The 25,546-nt window shown below is 38.2% G+C and overlaps 2 long non-coding RNA genes across 45 annotated transcripts in view; one reads left to right on the top strand and one right to left on the bottom strand.

Annotated features, from left to right (window-relative positions):
• The window catches only part of LOC144314342 (uncharacterized), a 154,973-nt gene that overhangs the window by 59,900 nt on the left and 69,527 nt on the right, over nucleotides 1–25,546 (top strand). For 20 of the 43 annotated variants that reach the window (XR_013380147.1, XR_013380144.1, XR_013380142.1 and 17 more), the window contains exon 1: nucleotides 23,072–23,432. The exons of 4 other annotated variants lie outside the window; for them this stretch is intronic. This is a non-coding gene — a long non-coding RNA (uncharacterized LOC144314342). Of the gene's footprint in view, nucleotides 1–9,107; nucleotides 9,339–10,168; nucleotides 10,197–12,177; nucleotides 15,541–23,044; nucleotides 23,433–23,774; nucleotides 24,151–25,546 lie in introns of those variants that run through there. 19 more of the 43 variants (XR_013380156.1, XR_013380158.1, XR_013380161.1 and 16 more) reach the window with 8 other exon arrangements.
• Nucleotides 7,112–15,613, bottom strand: LOC144314345 (uncharacterized). 2 transcript variants are annotated; one of them, XR_013380182.1, is made up of 3 exons: nucleotides 14,942–15,610; nucleotides 10,243–10,391; nucleotides 7,112–7,280 (listed from the first exon to the last, which is right to left on the bottom strand). It is a non-coding gene; the product is annotated as an uncharacterized LOC144314345 (long non-coding RNA). The 2 variants fall into 2 exon arrangements; XR_013380183.1 differs by lacking the exon at nucleotides 7,112–7,280 and adding an exon at nucleotides 7,710–9,376 and having other exon boundaries at nucleotides 14,942–15,613.

The following is a 25,546-nucleotide window of genomic DNA, read 5'->3' on the forward strand; positions in this document are numbered from 1 at the left end:
TTCTTTCTTTCTTTCTTTCTTTCTTCTCTCTCTCTCTCTCTCTCTCTTTCTTTCTTTCTTTTCTTTTCTTCCTTTTAGAGAGAGAGAGAGAGAGAGCATGCACACACATGCACCTGAGTCAGGGGAGGGGCAGAGGGAGAGAATTTTGAGCAGACTCGCACTGAGTGCCACAGGACTGGCTCCCACAACCTCCAGATCGTGACTTGAGACGAAATCAAGAGTCAGACACTTAACCAACTGAATCACTCACCTGGGCACCCCAAAAGAACACTTTTAAAGAGCAAATATTTTTACTGCCTTTAGTTCTAAATCTTTTACAATTTCCATTGTATTTTCTTCTTTAATCTTTGATTATTTAAAAATGCAGGTTTCATTTCCAAATAGAATAAGGGTGTTTTTATTTTTACTCTTTTATTCTTGATTCTAATTTAATTATACTGTGGTCAGAGTATGCAAACTGATATTGGATATGGATATGTTATTGATGTTTTGAATTTTGTTGAAACTTTCTTTGTGATTAACGATTGATTTTTTTTTGTAAATTTGCCACATATATGTGAAAAATGTATGTTTTCTATTTTTTGGTATAGTGTTCTCCTAATGCATCTGTCCAATATATCATGTTTGTTAATTGTGTTGTCTGATCCTTTGTCAGACTTATAAGTGTCTCAGAGAGTGTTGTGTTAAAATCTTTTACTCTGAATGTGGATTATGCAGTTTTCTTTGTAATTCTGTTTCTTATTTATATGCACCTATGCTGGGGCACCTGGCTACCTCAGTCAGTGGAGCATGCAACTCTTGATCATAGGGTTGTGCATTCAAGCCCCACATTGGGTGTAGAAATTACTTAAAGATAAAATCTTTAAGATTTTATATCATATATGTATTTATATCTTATATATCTACACTGTATTAATAGATGCATATAATTCATGATAGCTATAATCTATATATAGTTATAATCTTTTCTAGACTTAAAAAATCATTTTAGAATGAAGCTCTTTATCTCTGTTAATGCTGTAGCCTTAAATTCCATTTTATCTACTGTCAGGATTGCTCACTCAAAATCTTTTGCTTACTATTTGCCTGGGTTATCTTTTCTCATCTCTTTTTTTTTCTTTATTTGTTTTAGGTGCATCTCTTGAGCTCATTGCTGATGTCTATTTCTTTATTGATATAGTAGCTTTCTTGATTAGCTGTGTTTAATCAGTTTCCATTGATTGTGATTAACGACATAGCTGGACTTATTTTTACTACCTTATGTTATTTTTATTTACCAAGCTTTTACCTACTTAAAAAAATCATTTCTTGCTCTATTTTGGATTTATACACTATTATTCTTTCCCTCCACCTCAGCAGTTTGAAAATTTTAATTCTAATTTTTAAATAATTTTTTAACATACACATTAAGCTCTCTACCAAAAGCCTATAATGCTTCAGTTGTTCTATTCTTTCTGAACAAGACAAGGAATTTATCAGGCTTTAATTACCCACAATCTGCCATTTTATTGTTCATTTTACCAGCTTTTAAAGGCAAAAATTAGTTGTTGTTGTAGCTGTGGTTGCTGTTGTGATTATCAGTAACCACTACTTAGGTAGATTTACAGGCCGTTTTGTTAATTTCTTTGCTAAGTATATCCCTTAAATCCCACTCCTTACTTCTGCGTTCAGTTTTCTTCTTGCTGAGGGATATCCTTTCAAGACCTACTACGGTCAGAGCAACACTGGTTTTGCATTATTTTGCTTATCTCTTGGAAGCTATTTCTCTAGTATCTGCTGGCGTCAATTCACCCATGGGAAGCCTGCTTTCAGCCTAATGACTGCCTCTTTGTAGGTAATCTGTCTTCTCTCCTGGTAGCATTTAGGATTTTCTCTTTATCCCTGCTGTTTAGAATTTTCACTATGGTATGCTTAGATGTGGATTTATTTTTGTTGTTCTGTCTCAGCAATTGATGTAAACATTCACTCTGGGCTTTCTTCACTCCCCAGCCTGGAAAATTCTTAGCTGTTCTCAGCTGTTACTTCTTCCAGTGGTGCCTTTGCCCCTTGCCTCCTCTTTGCCCCTTCCTTAATTCTCTGCTTTTGAAATTATATGAGATAAATGCTGGAGCTTCTCCCATTCTTTCATGTTTTCCAGCCCTTTATCTTTTAGTTCAGTACAAGTAGTTTTCTTCTCACCAAACAATTTGAGACTACATTGCTGACCTAATGTCCTGTTACCCCTGAGTACTTGAGTATGTATTTCCTACATGTAAGTGTGTCTCTTATATAACTGCAATGCAATTGTCAAAATAGGGAAATTAACTGATATGTTACTACCTTATAGTACTCAAACACTGTTCTACTTTCTCGGGCTATGCCAATAATGTCCTTTATAGGAAATCGTTCCCCAGCTGCTCCTCAATCTTCCCTTGGGTTAAAGATCTTGATTCTTCTGAAGTTTTAGAGATCAGTTGTCTTGTGGAATGTCCCTCAGTTTAGGTATGTCTAATGTTTTCTCATGATTGGGTTTTGATGATGCATTTTGGCAAGAATATCCATATCTCTTATGTTGATATGTCTTATTAGTGGTAGTAGTACCTTTGAACACATAGCTAGGATGGTGTCTGCCAAGTTTTTGCACTTTAAAGTTAATATCTTCCCCTTTGTAATTTATAAATATCTTTGGGGAGATACTCTGACTATGCAAATACCCTGTTTCTCATTATACTTTAAAAAAAGAGATTGATCGATTGATTGATTGATTTTTGGAGAAAGAGATAGCACGCGAAAGAGAGTAGGGTTAGGCAGAGGGAAAGGGAGAGAGAATCTCCAGCAGACTCCCCACTCAGTGCAGAGCCTGATGTGGGGCTTGATCTCATGACCCTGAGATCAGGACCTAAACTAAAACCAACAGTCAGATGCTCAACTGACTGCACCACCCAGACAACCCTCAGCATACTTTTGCTCAAAAAATTTTAACATCCACTAACAGCAGCAGTTAATACACTAGCATTGGCTTACTGGAGGTTTTCTTATTTTCCCTCATTCTTTCTGCATTTATTAGAGTTCTCTAAGGAAGAGCTGGACATTCTTCTGTTTAGTATTTATTTTTATTTTTGCTTTTTAAATACATTAAAAATTTTTATATGTGTAACATAAAATTTACCATTTTAACTATATTTAAGTGTACACTTCTGCAGTATTAAGGACATTCACACTATTGTGTAGCTATCACCACCATCCAGCTCCAGAAGTTCTTTCATCTTCCCCAGCTGCAGCTCTGTACACACTAAATACTAACTCCCTATTCTTACCTCCACCATTCTACCTTCTGTGCCTGTGAATTTAACTCCTCCAAAAATGTCATAGAAGAGGAATATAACAGTATTTGTCTTCTTGTAACTAGCTTATTCCCTGTTTAATTGTGGCTGATTATTTATTTAGATTAATATGGTCTCATGGGTATTTGCTGTATATTCTGTGGATTATAATCAATTACTATTATTATTATTGTTATTTTGTTAGTCAAAATAACAGCTTTGATTGTTAGGAGCTTCTTCAGGTTGGATTCCATGTCCTTGTAACAGGTCTATAGCTTTTTTGAACACTTCTTTACTTTCTGACACATAAGATGTTCCAGGCTTACCTTGTATTTTCCCTTTCTCAGCTGTAGAACTGGCCACTTCTCCAAGAAGCCTAGGTCCCTATCATAGGAGAATGTTATTTAGAAACTAGGATCTGGGCACTAAGTGTGCCTAAATGACCAAGTGTCAGTTTTTTTCTAGACTCTCTCAAGTGGAAGAGCCAGAAAATATATGTATGTAGATAAACACACATGTATATGTGTGTGTGTGTATAATTTATTCCTGTATGTATCCATTGGTACGTATATTAAAATCCATGAGTTGTGCTGATACCTCTGATTTCAATTTAACACCACAGGGTTTATTCCAGCTTTTCTCTTTTCCTGAGTTGTAGCTTCTTTCTCTGAGAGTAGGGAACCTGGTTTTCATTATCCACAAAATATATATTACCATGAAACTTTACCATGGTTCTAAGAGCCAAAGTTATATAAAAAGGTATATTCAGAGACATGTCACTCCCTTCATCCTTACTACCTGTTCCCATGCCCTCTTTTTCCACCAACCAGAAAGTAACCATGCTCATTAGTTACTGCTTTATCCCTTCCTGTATTCCTTTTATACAAATGAGCAGATATATATTTTCTTACATTTCTGTCTTTCATACATGAAAGGTTACATACTGTGGATACTGTCTTTGTACTTTGCTTTTTTTTCACTTAACAACATATCCTGAAAATCCCTCCATATCAGTTCATAGAGCTCTTCCTTTTCCTTGTTTGCTGCTTATAATGCAGTACTCCATTGTGTGGATGAACCACAGTTTTTTCAACTACTCTCCTGTGTATGTACATTTAGATTGTCTCTAATATTTTGCACTTATACTACTACACAATGAATAATCTTGTCAATCTGTATTTTTGTATTACTTGAGATATACCTTTAGGCTAGAATCCTAAAAGTGGAATTCCTGAGTCAAAAGATATGTGCATATATACTTTGTTAGATATGGCCAAATTATCTTCCAGAAGGGTCCATCAGTTTGCCTTCTCATCAGCATTGTATGTGAGTGCTTGTTGCTTTACAGCCTTGCCAAGAGAATATATTGTCACATTTAAAATTTTTCACCAATCTAAGAAATGAGAAATGGCATCTCAGTGTTTAAGTTTGCATTTCTGTAATTATGAGTGAATCTGATCACTTTTTATATGTTTAAAGGCTACTTTAGATCATATGTGTGTGTGTGTGTGTTCATGTCATTCTTCCATTTTAAGCCATTGTTTTTGTATTTTTAAGAGTTATTTATATATTTGGGATATTGACTGCTGGTGGTATGTGGCATGTGTCGCAAATATTTTCTTTTAGCTTATCAAAGACATTTGACTTTGCTTATAGTGTTTTTTCTTTTGCCATACAAAAATGTTTATTGTTATGTAATCACATTTAATAATCTTTTTTTAATTGCCTCTCGGTTTTGAACCATGATTAAAAGCCTTTCTCTAACCTGTAGACTAAGTAGGAACTTACAAGCTTCCACTAGCATGTTTTAATGTCTGGTGATAGCCAGTTCCCCCTCCCATCACAACCTTATGGCTTTTCTTTCTCAGTATTTTCCTGACTATTCTTGCATGTTTGCTTTCCATATGAACTTCAGTTTCAACTTGCCCAATTCCACAGAAAATCTTGTTGGCATTTTTATTGGTATTGAATTAAATTTATAAATAAACTTAGGAAGAACCAATGTATTTATGATGTTGAATCATCCTATCCAGGGATAGACGAAACATTCCATTTGTTCAAGTCTACCTTGTATCTTTCAGGGATATCTATAATATTTTATTTTTATTTTAATTACCATATCAGTTATTGCTGTATTTTATTACTGGCATCTTTCTATTGGTGCCAACTTTCTAGGTTATTTCTGCTTATCATCTGTGCTCCATATGCCATCTACACATCTGTAGGTAATACCATTTTATATCCTTCTCCCCTAGCAGTTCGTGGTTGACTTTGTAAAAAGGCCACCTGGAAAAGAGTCTTCTTCATGGGGATTCTGGCCTGGGTTGGGGAATCCTATACAGCTCAAACTGTAGGAAACTTTTGTGGCTTTGGCTGCTGAACAAGCGATGATGGGAAGGCAGGACTGAAAGAAGTAATGCTTTGGTTTATATCCTATTCGCTAAGGATTTTGTCACTTACAAAGGTACATAGTGGAAGTAGAGAGAGCCATGTGGCTGGATAGTGGGTCGTCTTAAAAATCTGTATGAGTATCTAAAGTGACAAGACATGAAAAACTTATAGTTGAGGGAGGAGCTACAGGACTGCACCCCATTCTCTGCTGGAGTTAGCATGTAAGCATGTAAGCATATAGAAGGGAGGGTCTAGCTTAACAAATCTAGTAGAGTTAAAAGTGTGATAGGAAAGGCCTGGATATCCTAGGGATTCCCTTTCAAAGTCAGAAATAAAGTACTGTCATTTAGTAAATAAATGTAAATCTTGCTGACAGAAAGGAAAGGGAGAAAGAAGGACAAAGGGAGGAAGAACTGGGATCTGAGGGACAAAATTAATCAATAAAGTGAAACAATAGGAAGGTCAAAGAGTTAAAATCAAGTGTTATTTTACTTACTTCAAGACATCTGGCCAGCTTATCATTGGAGAAAGACAACGCGGTGAATAAATCAAATGCATAGAGAACCTCATTTGTCCTATTAGCTATTCCTCCTGTATCCCAAAATTTGGGGTAGATCATATGAGAAGTTAAAATTTGCTGATTTGAGTCTCATATTCTATTTCCTCTGCCTGACATGTGAAGAGGCCAGTGAACCTTAAAATAACCAAATGGCAAAAAACCAAGGGAATAGGGACAAGCTTAAGTGCCTGGCCTAGATAATTAGTCTTTGAATAATCAAGAATGGGGTGCATTATAATCCTAATACTGGCACAGTAATTAGACTTAGAAGTTTCGAACTGTGATGTTAGAATTTCTGCGTGTGGATATGAAGTTGGATAGTTTGGGGTTCCTTTAGTTTGTAATTTAAAAGTAATTTAAAAGTAATCGGTTCGTATGTTTTTCTAAATATATGAACATCTTGGTCCATATTTCTGGGAATTCTAGAGGGGTGAAATAAAAACTTAGAAAAACTGATGCAGGACACCTGGTGACTCAGTGGTTGAGCATCTGCCTTTGGCTCAGGTTGTGATCCTGGGGTCCTGGGATGGAGTCCTGTATCGGGCTTCCCGCATGGAACCTGCTTCTCCCTCTGCTTATGTCTCTGCCTCTCTCTCTGTCTCTCACGAATAAATAACTAAAATCTTTTTAAAAAAGAAAAAAGAAACACGCATGCAATGACCACAGGTGCCCTGTTGTTTTACTCCACACTTAGTATTTTAAATGCCTAAGATGTCATTCCTAGGGCAGCTTTCAGACTCAAGATGTTTTGATACACAGCTGACTCTCAATTATAAAAGTAAAAGCAATTATCTAGATTCTCACCATGCATTTAAGATTATAGTTTTATGTTTATTTATTAAAAATAACACAAACCAGGCAAACAACTTATTTAAAATGCAGTGTGTGCTTAAACTGATTTAAAGCAATAACCACAGACATAGCCTTCGTGATTCTCCAAAAATATCCCTTATCTTCCTTTGCAATTTGAATCCAAATATTCAGCTTTGATTTTGATGTCTCTTCTAAGTTTTGCACCTTTCTGGGCTCTTCACATATTAGAAATGAATAAAGAGAGAAAGAGAACTAAGAATCCTAAAATATGACAATTTAAAACTCAAGTTTAAGAGTTATTTTGGTCGACAATTAAGATTTCTGTTTTGTTAGAGCTGAAGTTACAACTGCAATTGTTTATGAAAACACCCACAACATGGAATCTGTACTTTTCTAGAACAGTATTCTTATTTTATGAAGTAGAGAATGTGTTTGTGATTCTGTAGCTACAACTATAGATTTTAGAGAATCCAGAGAATATAATACTTACCTCCAGTATCTTTCAAATAAAAAACCAAATGAAATATGATTTGAATAATGTAAATGTTCCTTAATTAATTGAAAAAATAATCATCTTTAGAGATTGGATGGAGGACAGTATTTACAAGGTTAAATGTTATGCTATATATTTTAGCACAAATCATAATATTAAAAAGACCAAAAACAGAACACAAAAACTGAAACTCCTGCCAGTAGGAGTTTCAAAAAGGTGGAAACTCCTGCCACCCTGTTCCAAAAAGGTGGGTCTCTCTGAAAGGCAGGAATTCCTAAAGCCTTGGTGATTTTCCAACAAGTCCAAGCTTTTTTGAAGCAAAGTTTAACATTTATTCTTATTCTCCTCCATTCCTTAAACTCCCTGAACTTAGCATACATGTTGGTATTGCTCTAATAGTAAATCTTATATCTAATTTGTGTACTTTTTAACTTGTCTTCTCAACTAGATGATAAGATTCCTGAAGAAAGGGGCCATATATTCAACTTAAAAAGATTTTATTTATTTATTTATTTATTTATTTATTTATTTATTTATTTATTTATTTATAAGAGAGAGAGGGAATGAGGGAAGGGAGAGGGAGAGAAAATCGCAAGCAGACTCTGTGCTGAGCCCTCGTCAGGCTCTGTCTAATGACTCTGAGATCATGACCTGAGCTGAAATCAAGAGTCAGAAGCTTAACTGAGTCACCCAGGTTCCCTGTATATTCAACTTAAAAAAAAAACAACAACTCACATAGCATCTAGTGACAGACCTTCATATATTAGAAACTCAACAGATACTTCTCCATTGACTCATTGCTAATATTTTCAATAATGTCTTATGCTTGAAGATCTTCATTTTCTTTAAATATATGGTCTTAAGAGGTTTGCTGCATTCTGAGATGTGATTTCATTGCATTTAGGAACTCAATTCCCAGTTAAATGCATTCCATTAACTAAGAGACACCTGTATAAATATGCCCCTTCCCCCACTAACAGACACAGATACAAAAGTAAATATAATGGTGGGAGTGATAGGAGAATGGGGCTAGTCTGTGTAATTGCATTGATTAAAGAGGTCCATGAAGTAGACATTGCTAACTACAAAGGTAGCTAGCCATGTAAGTCTGTTCCTGTGTCAGAGCACACACAGAAGAGTAAGAGGGCTTTGCATCTAATTAGCAAAATTAAAAACTCCTTCTATACCTAGTTTCCTTGGAGTATAGTTTCCTTGGATTATCTTACTTGCAGGAAATAGTAATTTCATAGTCCCAAACATGTTTCTGTCTCAAGCTCTGCTATAGTACCACTGATTTCCCTCTCGAACTCTGATTATGAGGGTTGGTGAGAGCTGACAGTTCCGCAAGCAGAATTAATCTCCTAAATCCAATGTGTACCTTTTGGTGTGGGATAAAGCAGGGGAGGACAGAGTTGTAATATAGTAAATGGCTTCTCTAAGCTGACTTAGTTGGAAACAGGATGTTAACTACTTCATCCTGTCAAGGAGCCTGATTTTTATTCCCCTCCATTAAAGAGCATTTTAGAGCACTGGCTCTTGCACCTTGCAGGATAAACCAAGTTCCTGAGGGCAAAGGCAACAGAAACGGTGGCAGATTTCACTCAAAAGCTCAGTTTCTCTTCTACCTTCTGCCATCAAGAAAAAAAAGCATCTTCTGAATATCCACTATTCAGAGTAGCCCCAGAGTTCAGCCTCATTCAGAAACTTCTCATCTTCCTATTGCCACTGTGATCTGATGATCAATATCAGCTGCCGGTTCTGGGCATTAATGGAATTGCCAGTAAGTAAAATCAGTGACCATCAGTGTCCAGGTTAATCCTTAAAATGAATGAGGTTAATAAAAATACATTTTACATATATATGATTTATTGACATAATAATATCCTTTAAGTATATGCAGGCTGTTTCTGTAACACTTTATCTGCTCTTCTGTTGTGGTTTTTATTACTTTGTGCCCTATGTTGTAGATAATGTCCATATCTCATTTCATCTACTAGACAGTAAGCCACTTGAGGTCAGTGTACATGTCTCATCCTTGATGCTGTCCCCCTAGTTGCTAGCATGTTGCCTTGCATTTAACCAGTGTGCAATAAGTACTCACTAAATGCATGAACAAAATGGTATGTGTTACTGATATTTAGGTGTCATTGCTGTATGCTAAACACTATATGTGATTTCACGGAGTCTGGTGGACAAGTAGGAGATGTATAAAAATGCAGGCAGGTTCTGTTTTCTATTTTTTGGTGCTTAGCCATGAAGCCACATAGCATCTCAGGAGCAGATGTGCCTCCATTTTGATTGACAGGGCTGAAGAGTGGTGATTTGCTTTCTTTTTTACTTTTCATGCTCTTCTTAATGATAACCCATATTTTCTGGCTCCACAGGGGCCACACAATAATTCCAGGTGTCATTTTTGGGTTTTGACTGGTAGTTCATACTTTTTACAAGGAGGACTTGGATTGTTCTCTTCCAAATACCCTTGTATCACATCTACCACTCTCTTGCCTACTCCCCCTATATATAGTGTTCTGCCTCTTGGCATTAAGCTACCCAGAAGCATATAAAGGTGTCTGCATCAAAGACTTATTGCTAACTTTTTCTTCCAGATCATTTGTGACTGATGTCAGTGTTGACTCAGGTCAGTCCTTGCATCCATCCCTTATGGGCTTCACTCTAATACTTACTTCTAATCTCAGGATGAGAAGCCTTGGTTTGTTCTTATTAAAGTTCTTCTTAGAGGTGGGGTTTAAGAGTTGGGAAGTGCAAGAGAAGTATCTTGCATCCCATGTCACAGAAGTCTCTGCTGCTGTGGTTTATGTTTATTTTCCTTTTGCTAGAAAAAAAAAGAGGTCTACGTTCAACAAAAATCCAGCCATAGCAGGGCTAGTTCTCTGGGATTTTCTGTGATCTAATAGAGCAAGTTTAATGACTCAAGAGAGGCCTGCTGTTTATTGCAGCTCATGGCTCATGAAAAGATATACTATGTTAATTTTCAGAACTGGGTCTCTTAGGTAGAATTACATTATTTTGGTAATGCCTCTCCTGAATTAACGGCAGTTATTTAAGCTTCAGCATATCCAGCTCACCAAGGGAAGGGAATCCCTGGGTATTGGCGAGCTATTGAATTCTAACAGGACCTCATCCTCTGTAGAGGAAAATGGGTAGTGGATGCAGTCTTAAATGCTTTGGGGTAAAATAAATAAATAAATAAATATATATGTAAATAAATATATGTATTTTATGTAGGCAGCATGCTTACTTCTGATAAATATGGACAGTGGATATTGTGAGCTTCTCCTTTTAGAACACTTTAGTGTTCCTCATTCCTTCAGGATGAATTCCAAATTCCTTAACACAAAGTGCAGGGCCTTTTTCCTTCCACTCCAGCCTCATCTCCTTACCTCCTCCCTTCTCCTCTCCAATTGGACTGGACTATTGTCAGGACACCAAATGGCTATATTCCTTGTCCCCTCTGGGCCAATCTATGCAGAGATGTTCTGTGGTCCCCTCCCCACATCTGTCTCACTATTGATGGTAACAATGGTAGTAGTTAGGCTTTGTGTTTAGCAGGATTTACATGGATTCTCTCACTTAATCATTATAAGAATCCATGAGTACTATCATTGTTCCCATTTTGCAGATAAGGAAACTGAAGCTTAGTGAGAATGTAGGAGCCCTACCCAGGCCCAGCTGGAGTTAAAGCTAAGTAGTTTGACTCCTGAGCCTGTGTGAGGCTGTCCTGGCTCCCAGCATACGAGCTAAACATGGTTATATGGCTAACTCTACTTATTTAGAGATCTCTTGCTCCAGAAAACCTCCCTAATGTGTCCCTACCCCCTATCACCTACTGGGTTATATGCCCTTCTTGTGCTTGCTCACTTTGTATCTTTCATATCTCCATTCACAGCACTTATTATACAAATCAAATTCCCCCCTGTAATTGTTTGTCTGTGTAACCCCCCCCCCCCCCAAGCTCCTGAAACTCATGGAGCTGAGTTCTGTCTGCCTCTTTTGCTATTTTATACCCTTCAGCCACCAGGGGGGTCCACTTGGCCCAATAAATGTTTATGGAACAAGTAGTCCTTTGACTAAACTTAGCTCCACTGAAAACGCTGCACAATTCTTTTGGCAGGAAGAGGTTAATCCCCATTTTACTGATTTTCAGACTTTAATGGGGGAAATGCTTAGCAGCTTCTCCTTTCTTTGGGGATCCAGCATGATGTGACTAGACTGAGGCTTTCTTGTGGTTTACAGCCAAGTCATATGGGTCAATTGGGTTTTTGTTCACTCCAGCTGTCTCCCCCTATTAAATTCTTGTTTACCGAAGACATAAACCAGGAAGTGGGTTGTTGCTTTACAGAAAGATTTACCAAAGGATTCTCACTTCTCATTTGGCCTGTTACCCAGTATCCAGTAATACTGAAGCTGGAAGAGATACTGGACTGTAGCTTATTCAGCCCTTTTTAATTGGGAGAGAAAAGGGAAGCACAGGCTCAAAGTCAAACACTAGTTAGTGGCCAAGCCAGAGCTGTAATCCACTTCTTTTATTTAAATAATGAACTTATTTGGTACCCCTAAAATATGTTTATTATAAAAATTTTTTACCTTCACTTTTATAGGAATAAATGTATTGGCTGGAAAAACAACCTGTAACTATTTGTAGGCTTCAGCTGTGCAGAGCAAGAAAAGGCTTTCAGAAAACTTTGTTGAAGTTTATAGAGCATGAACATTCATAAAAGTGTATTCGCTTTTATATCCATGTCACCAGCACTCAGATCAAGAAATAGGACATCAAGAATGGCAGCCAAGTGATACTATGTGATATATGATTACTTTTTTGTTGTCACCTATGTTCTGTAATATATGTTACAGGCTTCTAACAACAGGATTTCCTTATGGACATGAGTGGAGAGGGAAAGGAATATTTAAGATGATAATTTATCCTCATGTGTGACTCTCACCACTTCATAATACAATATTTAAAACATATATTCCTTTGATTTTGTGTAATTAAGATGCACTTATTTGCCTCTTTATTTGCAAAATTAATGTGTTCATGCTGATACTGTAAAGTCAGAAAAAGCAGTACTTGTGAATATGACTCACATTCTATAGAGTTCAGATAACTACTTAGAGAATTTTAAAAAATGATTTGTCACTTTTATTTGTAAGCATAGGTATGTGTGCTTCATTATTTTTTTTAAAAGACAAATATTTATTTTAAATTTTTAAATATTTAACTTCAGAACAAGGTGTATATTTTAAACAGAAAAATAATTTACATATTTATGTTTTCCTAAGAATATTGTCTAATTTTGTCTAAGGTTAATTTTTTAATTAAAATTTTTATTTTATTTTAATTCCCATAGAGTTAATATACAGTGCTGTATTAATTTCAGGAGTACTGCATAGTGATTCAACAATTCTACACATCACCTGGTGCTCATCACAAGTTGTGCTTCATTCTTCTTTAGAGAAGAAGATAAGACATTTGCAAATATCTTCTCTCATTCTGTTGTCTGGTGTGGGAATGGGGTAACTGGGTGATGGGCATTAAGGAGGGCACATGATATAATGAGCACTGAGGTGTTATATGCAACTGATGAATCACTAAATTCTACTTCTGAAATTAAAAAAAAAAGAAATCTTGATTCTGTTTTGGCCTTGTGTATACTCTGAGCCATGATGGTTTTGCATGATGTTCGTTATGTGTTTTTGCTTACTCTTTTTGGCCAACTTGGATGTATTTCTGAGTGAACTGACTGGCATTGATTGTAGATCTGATCTGTGCTAAGCCCTGCTAACCCATGCATGTGACTGGGCTCATTAGCGCCAGGCTTGAAACATTCAATTCAATATTACCTGACAAAGAAATTTATTTCCAATGTAGGCCCAGAACTTCAGACAAATTATTTAACCTGAAATATTTTCTTCATTCCAACTACTGGAGTAACCAATTCTGTCACATAATTATAATAAACATTTGGGGAATGAAACTTCTGCCTAAAATTGGATCTGAATGTTACCCTTATCTGTAAGGCCATTATATCACATGAACACTATCACTGTACAGTTCAATTAATAGACAGTGACTGGGCAATTTCTTGAAAATCTCTCATGATCTAAAACTTGCTTAGCCCAATGGATTTTTAATAACATCTAACCTCCTAAGAAAGCTTTTGTCCCCCATTCCCTATCGCTACCCAAGGATAAAATTCATCCAATTATTCAGAGCAATAGCTCAACTTACCTTAGTCTAGAAAAAAAAAAAAGCTCTTACCTGTTTTAAACTTACTTCCTACTGTCTAGAATAGTCCCTTTAGCAAGCAACATATTAATCTGCTTAATTAACATGTATTGTGCCTTCCTCAAGGCCGAGCAGGGTCCAATTATATGCTATAGCTAATTTTACTTTTTCCTTTTTGTATCTCATTCTGCTTCCTCTCAGCTCCCCCTTAGCTTTATCTGCTTACAACAAAAGCTCAATAGGAGACTAGCAATAGCATGATAAAATTAAATAGAATGTTACAGAAAGGCCTGGGGGTTTGAAAGGTGCCTCTTAACTTCAGCAGGGAGTCAGAATAACATGGCCCCTTGTCCTTGGCTTGCAGAAGTTTATGCGGCAAGTACGTGACCATTACTCTGTTTGTTTGCTATTATCAGACACTAATTTTCTTTATATGAGAACCATATCTAAGTAGGATCACTCTTGAACGTACACATTCCCTGGTAAAGGGACGTGATGTCATCCTGTTGATGCCACGGAAGCCTGTTAGGACTATTAATTTTGTTGTTCATTTAGGCATGCATGGTTGCCACAGCAACAACTATCTCGTAGTTCCTTCAAGCCCTTTGTGCATTAAGCATCTGTTGAGAGTCCTATGAAGGTATCATAGTTTCTCTCCTTCCTGTCACAGATTGAACCCCTTGCTTGCTCTCCTTATGAGCTACATATTTATCAAGAATCCCTAGAGAGAGAAGAGACTCTTTGCTGGAGCCCAAGGAGGACTCTAAATGAGAATGAAGCCTTTTGTTTCCCATGGGCTACTGCAGAAGATCTCAGAATAGGTGCTTTGGAAGTCAGACGATTATTAAAAGTCTTGGTCAGCTGAAATGTAAATAAGTCCTTGGCAAAGTTCACAGCCAATCTTTTATACAGGGTTGCCAGGACACTCAGTGTCCTGCTTAAAGCCAAAATTGTAAATTCTAGTGCAAACTCCTGGTGGCAGGCAATAATAGGGTGCATTCTGTTGCCAACTATTTTTCATAGTCCAAGACCTTCTCCTTAAGATCCATATAGTTTTTTAGAAATATGTGTCTTGAAGGGACAATTTCAATTTTTAAAAATTTCCTTCTAACCGTGGGCTGTTAGTGAAAGCTTACATGTTTTCAAAAGCCATCTTCCAAGACAACCATCTTCAAAGACACTATTCAGCATGAGTTCCTGTCCAACTTTATCTCATCTTGCAATTTATACAGTTGGAACTGGAGGAAAAGTAACAATTTATAGATAAATTACATACTAGCCAAGTGAAAGGAGCTGAGACAGGGGCCTTCTGTCTTTGACAGCTGTTGAGAGGGGATATCTCAAGTCCTGGCAGAAGTCTTCGTTGAAACTTACATGTAAATGTTAGGGCATCTGACTGAGCAAGTTTATCAAAACATCATTATAGATTTCCTCCTCCTTCTGTCATTACTCTGATCAAGATGATCAAGAACAGATTTCATTTCTGCAGAGAAGCTTACTCATTCCTTTTCAGAATTCTCTTACCTAATGATATCTATTGTTCAATCATAAGTAATATTTAACAGCAGAATCTTTTACTTGGAGTACATTATCTTTGAGATAAATTCAACTTGGAGTTCTCTACTGATCAAGTAATTATCATTTCCACTTTTCAGTTTAGAGTAGAAACTTCTAAGCTGAATGCTATTCTTAGGTGAGAAGGTTGAGTCTGGGTTACCCTAGCTGCCACAAGACAGTGAGTATGTTTGGAGGCCTTCTGTTTTTGCAAATCTTTATGGGGACTCCCAGGACCACTTTTCGTAGCACTCTCCTGTTCCAACCACCCTTTCTGGACTCGTTTTAATTTCCATTTTATCAGCAATGAGCTCTTCTCTTCATTTTATTTTATTTTTATTTCTCTAGTATCAGGAGATTATCGTATTTAGGGGCTGGAAAACACTTTCCATCCTCTTTTACACATTTCTATCCTCAAAACTTGTAATCCATAACTAATTCATATTGTCCACTTTTTAAAACTTATATACATGGCATGTTAACAACTGAGCACAAGCCATTTTATTAAATACAATTCATTGTATCAATGTGGTTTGAAATGAAAAAGCCCTAAATTACAAATGAGATTTTTTTTGCTAGTTGCAGCTCTGACTTTAATTAATGGAATGACCCTGGACAAATACCTTATTTTTGGAACATCTCAGTTACTTTATCTGTAATATAAGAATAGTATTCTCTAATAACTTATTATAAAGTTAAATGAAACAATGTGTGGAAAGTGTAAGGTACTGTATACAATTATGAGGTAGATAGATACTCATCCATAATGCCTGTCTCTGGAGTCCACATCAGCATAGTGACTTTAACTATGTCCTTGCCTGAAATGGCAAAACCCAATGATATATCCACTGTAAAAATGTTGATTTATAATGAACAAACAATTTTAGTACTATAAATATGTACTTCAGAAATATTCATACATGTGCATGCAACCATAAATGTTAACTGAAGCATTATAATTGAAAACTATAAACAACCTAAATTTTCCATCAGTAGGAAGAGAGTTAAATAAATATCTATACGATGGAATACACTGCTAGAAACAAATAAGGTTGATGCGTTCTGTAAGTGCATGGAAATATCTTCAAGACATATGCTATATATAAAAAAAGCAATTCAGGAAGCAGCACAAAGTATATGATCTCCTTTATGATAAACACATACACAGAAATGTAACAACAGCCATACCTATAGGTGCAAATATATTTGTAGGTTAATTTGTAGAGTCCTGATATTACCTAATGTTCCTATGCCACTCTTATTCTCCTGTGGATGGTCCAGATTAGGAAATGGCTCTGGTGTCAGATTGACCACCTTTAAATCCTGGCATGACAGCTACTACATGTGTGATTATGGGCAAGTGACCTTCCTTTCTATGCTTTCTCACCTCTAAAATGGATTTAACCATTTTAACCATAAGAAAAAAATGTAGAACACATTTGCTTATCCTGAGACACAGGATAGTATCAAATACTTTTTATCAAGTAAGAATTATCCCAGTCTAGTTTCTATTTTTTAATTTCATCTCCCACTTCAGCTATAACTCCCGACTATGGGGTCTCTAGTAATAGTTTTCCTTTGTCCCTCACCATGACCAGCATAGTGCCAGGAATATGGCAGACACTGAAGATGCATGTTTTTAAAGAATAATGACATCTTGTTATCTAACAAAAAAAGAGTTTTAACCTGAATTTTCCTATTGTTATCTTTAAAGTTCTTAAAGTTCTATTTTTTCTATTACCTATTAGTTTATTCTTAACAAATTGTTCATAAATTCAACAGTCATTAAGCATCCATTACAGACCAAACATAATAGGCACAGTTTAGAGTAGTGATGAAAGGCTTATATCTATATCTAATCAGACTGAACTCTCTCTACCTGTTGGTTTCTACCAGTTACAAAATTTGGTACCTGGCCGTGAATAGACTTTACATCGTTATTTGCAATTCTTTTGCCTGAAAAATACTCTTCATGAATCAGATAAAACTTAACACAGGAACCCAGTAGGGCCTTGAGAACCTAGTAAAGCATGAAGTGCTTCTGGTGATTTGGAAGGCATATGGACCTTGAGCATCCTTTCCTTTCCTCTGGTTGAGAGATCTATAATGAATGCTCTAGTTGTGAGCAGAGCTGAAGTTTACACAGCAGGTGTGGGGTTTAAGGGCCTTCATTACCTCTGGAACCACATTGCCTGAGTTTAAAACTAAGCCTCCCCCTCCCCCACTTACCAGAAGGATAGTCTTAGGTAAAACATATACTCTCTGCCTCAGTTTCTCCATCTGTTGAATGGAAGTAATATCATGATCTCCTTGGGTTGTTTTGTAGATGAAAAGAGTTGATACATTTAAAGTACTTAGCATAGTGATTAATACATCTAAGCATTCAATAAATGATGGCTTTTATTATTATTTTAAGATTAATCTTTTCAAGAAACAAAGCAGCCAGTATACCAGTATGGAGGCCCCTGAGACCAGATAACTATGGAAATAGGATGACAGCAGGAGGTGTTAGGAGATAGTGACTAGTGAGAATCAGATAGATGAGAGTATTATTGACATAGGCTGAGGAATCAGAGAATCTCAGGGTTTTGAAGTCCATCCATCCATCCATCCATCCATCCATCCCTCCCTCCATCCATCCATCTATCCATTCTATAAAGATTTACTGAGCACCGACCATGTGCCAGAAGCTGTTCTAATTTCTGGGTCTATGCAGTGACTATAATATTACTGCCCTCATGAGCTTTATGTTTTATCGGCAGAAACTGGGCCATCTGGTCCCCGTCTTATCACATGCAGGAACCCTGCTACAATGCACTGATGAATGCTGGCCTTCTATCTTCTGTTTTTATATGTCTAGGGAAAGTGCATAATGAACTAATGAAGGAGCAGTGCCTTCCACTCTTGGGCAGCTGGAAATATTAAGTTCTTTTAAAAGTACCTAAGTATAACCCTACGCATTGAAAAGACTGAATTCTGAGCAAAGCTAATCTACTTTCATAGAACAGCATTAAAAAAGATCCTAGAGGCTCAGAGGAATACAAATTTTGGTAAATACAATCCAGCAGTAGAAGGGTAGGGAGAAACAGCCAGAGATCATGCAGGTGTGTGGCCATCAAGAGGGTTTTTCCGGCAGAACTAGGGGGAAACCCATAGACTGGAGGCAGAATTACAAAGTATGATGGTGAGTAGGAACTCCTGTCCTCACTCTAGGAAGATTAGTGGTTTCCTATCTGGCTTTCTGCGCAGCCACGTCTGCCCTGCTCACTACCTTCAGATACTCTGCTATCTGCATTGTTGAAGCTCTCTCTGGGAAGGAGGCAAACCTTCCCTCCAGGGAGGTCATGGAGGATTGCAGTGCTTTGCTTTATGCCAGCATCCCCCCAGGGAAGGAACCTTCACTCTCCCTGCTGTGTAGATAGATTGAGGAGCCCCTAAGGCTTGGCAGCAGGTCAGTGCCAAGCCAAGCTTCCAGAAGCAGACAGAGGCACAGATTTTTATCTGAACTTAATTCCTCTTTCAGAAGAGCATTCATTGCCTCTTGTTTCTTATTCGAATTTAATCCCCCTGGATCACAATTTTGTTCTGTGGATCCATCTAGCAAAACACGATTCAAGGGCTTTTGGTCCTTGGTTGGCTCACAGAACTCTAAGATCATCAGCCTTCTCTCACTACGGGTGAGGAACCAGGGCTTGGGAAAGTCAAATGACCAGCCAAGGTCAACTGGCCAGTTGGTGAAGGCACTGGACTAGAAGTAGGCTTACCAGTTTTTGTCCAGGGTTCTTGCACCCACACTAACACATTTTCATTAGTGATAAGAAAATCTGCTCAAAAATAACTCCTAAATCTCTTAGAATAGAGATCTTGTATTATCATAGGTAAAAGTTATAGAGATTGTTTAGTATGGTCCTCTGAAAGAAGTTTTCAAGTTTCTGATTACCCGCTCCCTTTATTTTATTTAAACTAATGTTTGGCTTGTCGCAGCCGTGAATCTGAGATATATTCTACTACATAAGCCTGCAGGTGCACCTGTGAGCCTAGGGGTGATATCAGTGTGGCTCTCTGAAGATTTTGAGAGGATACCTCCTCTTGGGTTTTATTTTGTAGTAAAAATAATCTGTGGTGGTTTTGGTTTTCCTTGTCTTACGAGCTGGGGGAGTCAGCCAGGAGGCCACTGTCTCCTGATTTTCTATGTGGTCATTATCCGTACTCCATTCAGACCACAGTTAAGACCACTGGATCGTAAATAATCCCCCAGGGACTGTTCATGTGGTCATCTGTGGGGAGGGAGAGGGGAGGTTATGCAGGCAAGCAACACTGACCAAAATATTTCTTCTGAAACCTCTCATACTTGCAATGTGAATTCACCATTGGAAGACTGCCATGATTTCTATTTTAAGGTTCCATGTCCCTTATGTCGCTCTGCTGCTCCTTCTTATTCTGCTGTGTAGTGTGGAGAGTAGAGACAAGCATAATGCATCCTAGAATGGGGCTGTCTAACTTTAAATTCTGGTTTCTCATTTACTAATTTTGTGATTATGGGCAAACGACTTCATCTTTCTGTTTGTTTCCTATCTGTGCATTGATTTGATAGCTTTATCTAAGTCAGATGATTGATGTGAGGACTAACTAGATAGGATAGAGACACACTGGCATGCAGTAGCCACTCAGTCTGAGTGTGGGCGGTTACTGTTAACATCTCCCACTTGAGTAAGCCAGCGCTGTGGAAAGAACACTGGATCAGTGGGGTCAGGAGACTTGGTTTGGTCCAGGCTCTCTCACCCTTACATAGCTGCATGAGCTTGGAACCATTGATCCCAGCTCACAGAATGCAAAACAAGGAAGCAAGTATTTGGTCCTGGCTCCTCATTTTCTGAGTGAAATTGGACCTTGAGAGAGGAAGAGGCTCACCCAAAGTCCATAGGGAGTTCATAGCCAGGCCACGATGGGCCAGTACCTACTCTTTGACTTCCAGCCCAGAGCTCTTCCCACTTACTCTAGGGATAGAAGACCTTGCCAAGTGTCCCCAACCTTGCTGAACACCTGAGGACTTTTGGGTTGCAGGCAAATGGTTCCTAACAAACAAATGGTCTTTGGGTGATGGCTGTTCCAGAAGCAGCAGCCATGGCATTCTATATCATGGTTGGTCTAAGTGTCAGAAGCAGAGCAATGCCTTTAAGGTGCTACTGGGTGGAAGTTGCCGCACTTATGACAGGCTCTGAAAACTCATGCCAGGCCGACAGAGTCTTGAGAGCCCCATGGCTTAATAACTGAACATGTGTTTCCTTTCTCTTTCTTGACTTCTGTGGGAAAAATGCAGCATTCGTTATCTCTCTCTGAAGCTGTGAAGGTCTTCTTTTGAGCTCTCACTAGAGGCCCTTGGCATCCCTTTCCTTCTCTCTTCTGACTCCTACTCAGATCCTGGGATTAGAGGTTGACCATATTATCCACTCTTGGGTTTATGGCTTTGACCTGCAAAATCCTCTTTCTGTTCTGCATCCTAGCCACAACAGACACTCAACAAAGCCAGTCCTCTGCTCATTATTCTAAATATATCGCAGGTTTTGGGCTTTGGGTTGTTGCATATATTATGTCTCTCCATTGATTCTTGCTGAATTCTCTTGGATTAACTATTACATTTCTATGAAGCCCACAGTGGTCCCCCACTCAGAAGTGGTCCCTTGGTCCTTAGAGCTTTCAAAGTGCATCTTAATTGTAACTGATGGTTTCTACATGTCTATAAAGTTCCTATCTCCCTTAACAAGCTCTTTAGGAACCATGTACAGACATCTTCTTATCCTCTAGAGCATTTAACAGAATCTCTTGCCCAATGCCCAGCTAGACCTGCTTGAACAAATGTTGACTGATTAATGAGGCTGGAGTAAGGGTCTCCAGCCTTAATAAAAAAGTTATTCCTTCATAATCAAAAATGCTCTCTCCCAAGGTATCACTATAAACCCACGATAAGTCAGTTATAGCTATTCGAAGACTCCTTGAAGCTTTGGCAATGCCCAGTCGTTTTGAGCATTCTACTTGTTAGAAATCTGGAGTGACACATTTTTTTAAATTAAAGTCAGTTAAAATTAATTTTGCTCTCCTGTTTTGTTGGCAGAAACTGACAATCCAAGATGGACAAGCAAACCAAATTAAATACTTTGAAAATGCAAGTAAAAATTTGAGGGCATCAAATGGTGTGTTGACTGAAAAGAGCCCTGGAACCCACACCCGTGTGGTCAATCAGCAAACATATTCATGCAGTTGGACTTCCTGTGTCTCAGGAGGAAACATGATTGAGTTACTTTGTTTATGCAAAATTCGGTGTAACCCTCTTCTAGAGCCCTGTGCCTCTGAAATTCTATTTGCCAAAATAATGGTCAGGAGCAGTTTGTGTTCACAAAACCGATCTCACTGTTTCCCTAAAATCAAATATTCCGTGACAGATTTTATCCCCAAATTCGGGGGAAAAAATGAGAAGAATGCAAAGATTAATCCTCGGAGGCCCTTCAATAAGCCTTTCCTCCCCCATTTTCTGTTTGCTTTTTAAATTTTTTATTCAGAGAACAATAGGTGAGTCCTTCTGTGGATAATTAAGACACATGTAAATTGAAATTCTAAGGCCAGTAATTAAACTGAGGAGCTCACTGGGTGATGCTTACTTTTTAGCTCCCAGATTGTGAGAGTTCAGTTCCTCTTCAAGCTGTTCTCTTTCTTTCTTTCTTTCTTTCTTTCTTTCTTTCTTTCTTTCTTTCTTTCTTTCTTTCTTTTCTTTTCTTTTCTTTCTTTTCTTTCTTCTTTCTTTTTAAATTTTTTTTTTTTCAATCACAGAGATTAAAGCAGCCCGAGTTTTACAATAGCATCTTGTGCAAGAAGAGGCAGGGAGATTCATGGTGGTTTTAGTAAATGATGCACTTTGATGTCTCCAACTTAAAATCCGCATTTTGAGAGCCCCGATGTATCTAATAGTATTTGGAATGAAATCTTAAGCCCCGAAGCAGGGGCCGCTTGCAGAGAGAAGTGCCTGTGGAAAGTGGTTGTTAACATTCACCTCACATCTCACCATGGTCTCACAACAAAGCACTTCCTCCCCTCTCTCTGTGAAGTTCGTGTGGTAGATGTATCACATGCTCATGGTGCATCTACTCTTCTTTTTTTTGGCTCCTGTCCACAAAATTAATTAATAGGTGCTAACCTTGGCTTGAGGCTTTGGGCATTTATTCTGGGTAAGAAAAGGTAGAAAGAGGAAAAAGACTTTCCAGGAACACCACTGTTTTGTATAAAACCCTGGAGCCTTTTTAAGAGCCCCTCTTCTGACCATCAGAAATATCTGTGAGATCTAGCTGTTGTTAAGGATGTATGTCATTCGGTTAAAATCTGTTGGTTTCACTAGTTTGCTTTCAGGTGCAGGTGCTGTGATGCCATTCTAGAAATGTCATGGCCCTTTGTCTGTATTCACAGGCTCCTGTGTAGCAAGAAGCGCCGGAATTCAATAAATATTGAAATACAAGAATAGATTTCAAGAATTACTCTCTTGCTAAAATCTCAACAAAATTCTCTTTGTTCCGGTGAGCCCCATAGATCACACAGGGCGTTTGCACCCAATGGGGTCTCTGTAGCTCTTGTTTCTTCTGCTATCACATTGAGTTTATGATGTCATAAGTGGTTACCATGGAGGTAATTGTCATGATGTGGGAGACGTGTGAATTCAGGTGTGGAGAAAGTCAGCCTCTGAGAGATGGGTCTTTGAGAAAAAAGAGGAGTCCCCTTTCACCCCATCTTCCTGAGTAGCAAAAGGGTGAAGCAGAAAAAGGGGGAGGAATGGAAATATGAAAACTGAAAATTAGCTTTAGAGCGGCATGCATTTTATGCCTTATATGACATATTGGGAAGTCTTCCATTTGTTTACTTTTTAAAATTATATTTCGATCACCTATCTTGTAGTACAGTGTTAAAAATAACTTTTGTGTTCTTTCCTGGAGAAAAATATACGGCTTGTGATAGCAGAAGAGAATACTATAGTATGAAGTCCAAGTTGAACAGGGAAATCTTTTGAATGATAAACCAGGAAGCTCAAAGGTGATTTGCTTTTGTCCTGTTGGGGGGTGGGGCTGGAGTGGGGGTGGCAGCGGAAGGCTGCTGCAATCTGCAAACCACTACAAAATAAGATAGAGCCAAGCTAACAATGCAGCCAGACTGGCTTACTGCTGGTATTTGACAAGCTAAGGAAATGAGACTGCAGAAATCCACAGGGAATTATTTCTTCTTCATGTTAATGAAGTACCGTACGTTTCTTTCTTGGGATGAGGGGTGGTGGGGGGTGAGGGCATGGGTGCTGCTGAGCAAGTATTTTAAGGAAATGATCCAGAATCCCCTGCCTCTGCCTTGGCATAATCAATGTCATTACTGCTTGTTTGGAAGCTTTGTCTTTTCTTGGAAAGGACCCAGGACTGGCAGATTCAAGTCGTCAGTATGGTGACTGTGAAAGAGGGAGGCTGCCAAGCCAAATGCAGAGAGTCTCAGCGCCCTTGAGCCCTGGATCCTGAATCAGAGACCTGGGTTCCAGTCCCAGCTTGGCTTTTGTGGATTTTCTCTTTGAACCTCATCAAAGCCCTTACGTACTCTGTTTTCTCATCCTACTAATCAAATGATACTATTGTAAAAATAAACATATTGGTCATATGCAAGTGATTAGACAGCATTTGGAGTTCCATGTCAGCACAGAGATAGATAATTGTTTTTTCCTCCAGTGGTATCCTTCATGGACTTTCAGGGTGCAGGTGAGCTCTTTGGGGAGCATTGATGCTGATAGCCAACTCTCCCTGGCATTGGTTTGGGGAAAAGAGAGTATAATAGGGTTTCTCCAGAGGAAAAAAAAAAAATAAGATTATCTATCTATCTATCTATCTATCTATCTATCTATCTACTTACCTATCTCTTTCTATCCAGTCTATCTAAGATTTATTATGAGGAATTGGCTCATGTGACTATGGAAGCTGAGAAGTCTCATGACCTGCTGCCTGCAAGCTGGAGACCCAGGAGAGCCATTGGTGTAATTCAGACTGAATCTGAGGGTCTGAGAACCAGGGGAGTCAAAGATGTAAATCCCAGTTTGAGGGCAGGGAAGATGAAATAAGGTATACTAGTTTAAGCAGTGCGGTCGGGGTGGGGGGGGGAAGGGACAAATTCCTCCTCTACCTTTTGTTTATTCAAGTGCTCAGTGGATTGGATGATGTCCACTCACATTGGGGAGGGCAGTCTACTGATTTAAAGGCTAATCTCATCCAGAAACATCTTCACAGATACACCCAGAAACAAAGTTTAATCTGGGCACTCTGAGGCCCACTCAAATTGATACCTCAAATTAACCAGCATGGGGGGTGATGGTCCTAGGCAATGCTCAGCTTCTCCAAGGTCAAGTATAAACTTCTTAGCCTGATATTTGGGGTCTTCTCCAATCACTTCCCAACCAAACTTCTCAGTCTCATTTCTTTACTCCATCAGGTATACGCTTCACCCTAGTCAAACCTCATTTGTCACCGGACATACCTCTAGCCTTCTTTGCAGTTGCTCCTTCTCCTCATACCCAGTCAATTCTACCCATTCCCTGGCTCTCTCATCCTCTCTTGACCCCCTCCTTGTGAATAACACCTTACTGGTGTCATATATGTGTTGTGCATGGTGTGCACTGCACAAGGACATCTATCCAGGGCAGGGGGGACAGAGGCTTAAATCCAGCCAAATCGTATGACCCACTGAGAAGCTGTGTCTATTTAGAGGAAGAGTATCTTTTTCCAGTTGAAAAAAGGCACTGGAGAAGGTGGGGTGGCTCTTTATATACTGATAGAATTAACTTCATCTATCTTTGTCCTTTATTTTCTTGAGATTATAAACTGCTTACGGAATCAGGCTTTGATTTTCTTCGAGATAATCACATGAAATAACACACAACTTTGTTTTGAATTATAACCAGAGCACTGGTTCTGAGTAAGAGGCTGTGCTAAAAGTTCTTTAAGGACAGAGCTTACCCATCTCTTTATCTGTTAGTGCCTTTCACATAAGATGTCTTTAACAAAAGAGAAATACATACCCAATAAATACCTGATTGGTCACTTATTTATAGTAACAGTAGGAAAACATCCATACCACTGTCTTCTAAGAATTTTTCAAAACCTGTCTTGGTTTATTGGAAA

Source organism: Canis aureus, chromosome 5, assembly GCF_053574225.1.
Source record: "Canis aureus isolate CA01 chromosome 5, VMU_Caureus_v.1.0, whole genome shotgun sequence".
In the NCBI taxonomy this organism is placed as follows: Eukaryota; Metazoa; Chordata; class Mammalia; order Carnivora; family Canidae; genus Canis; species Canis aureus.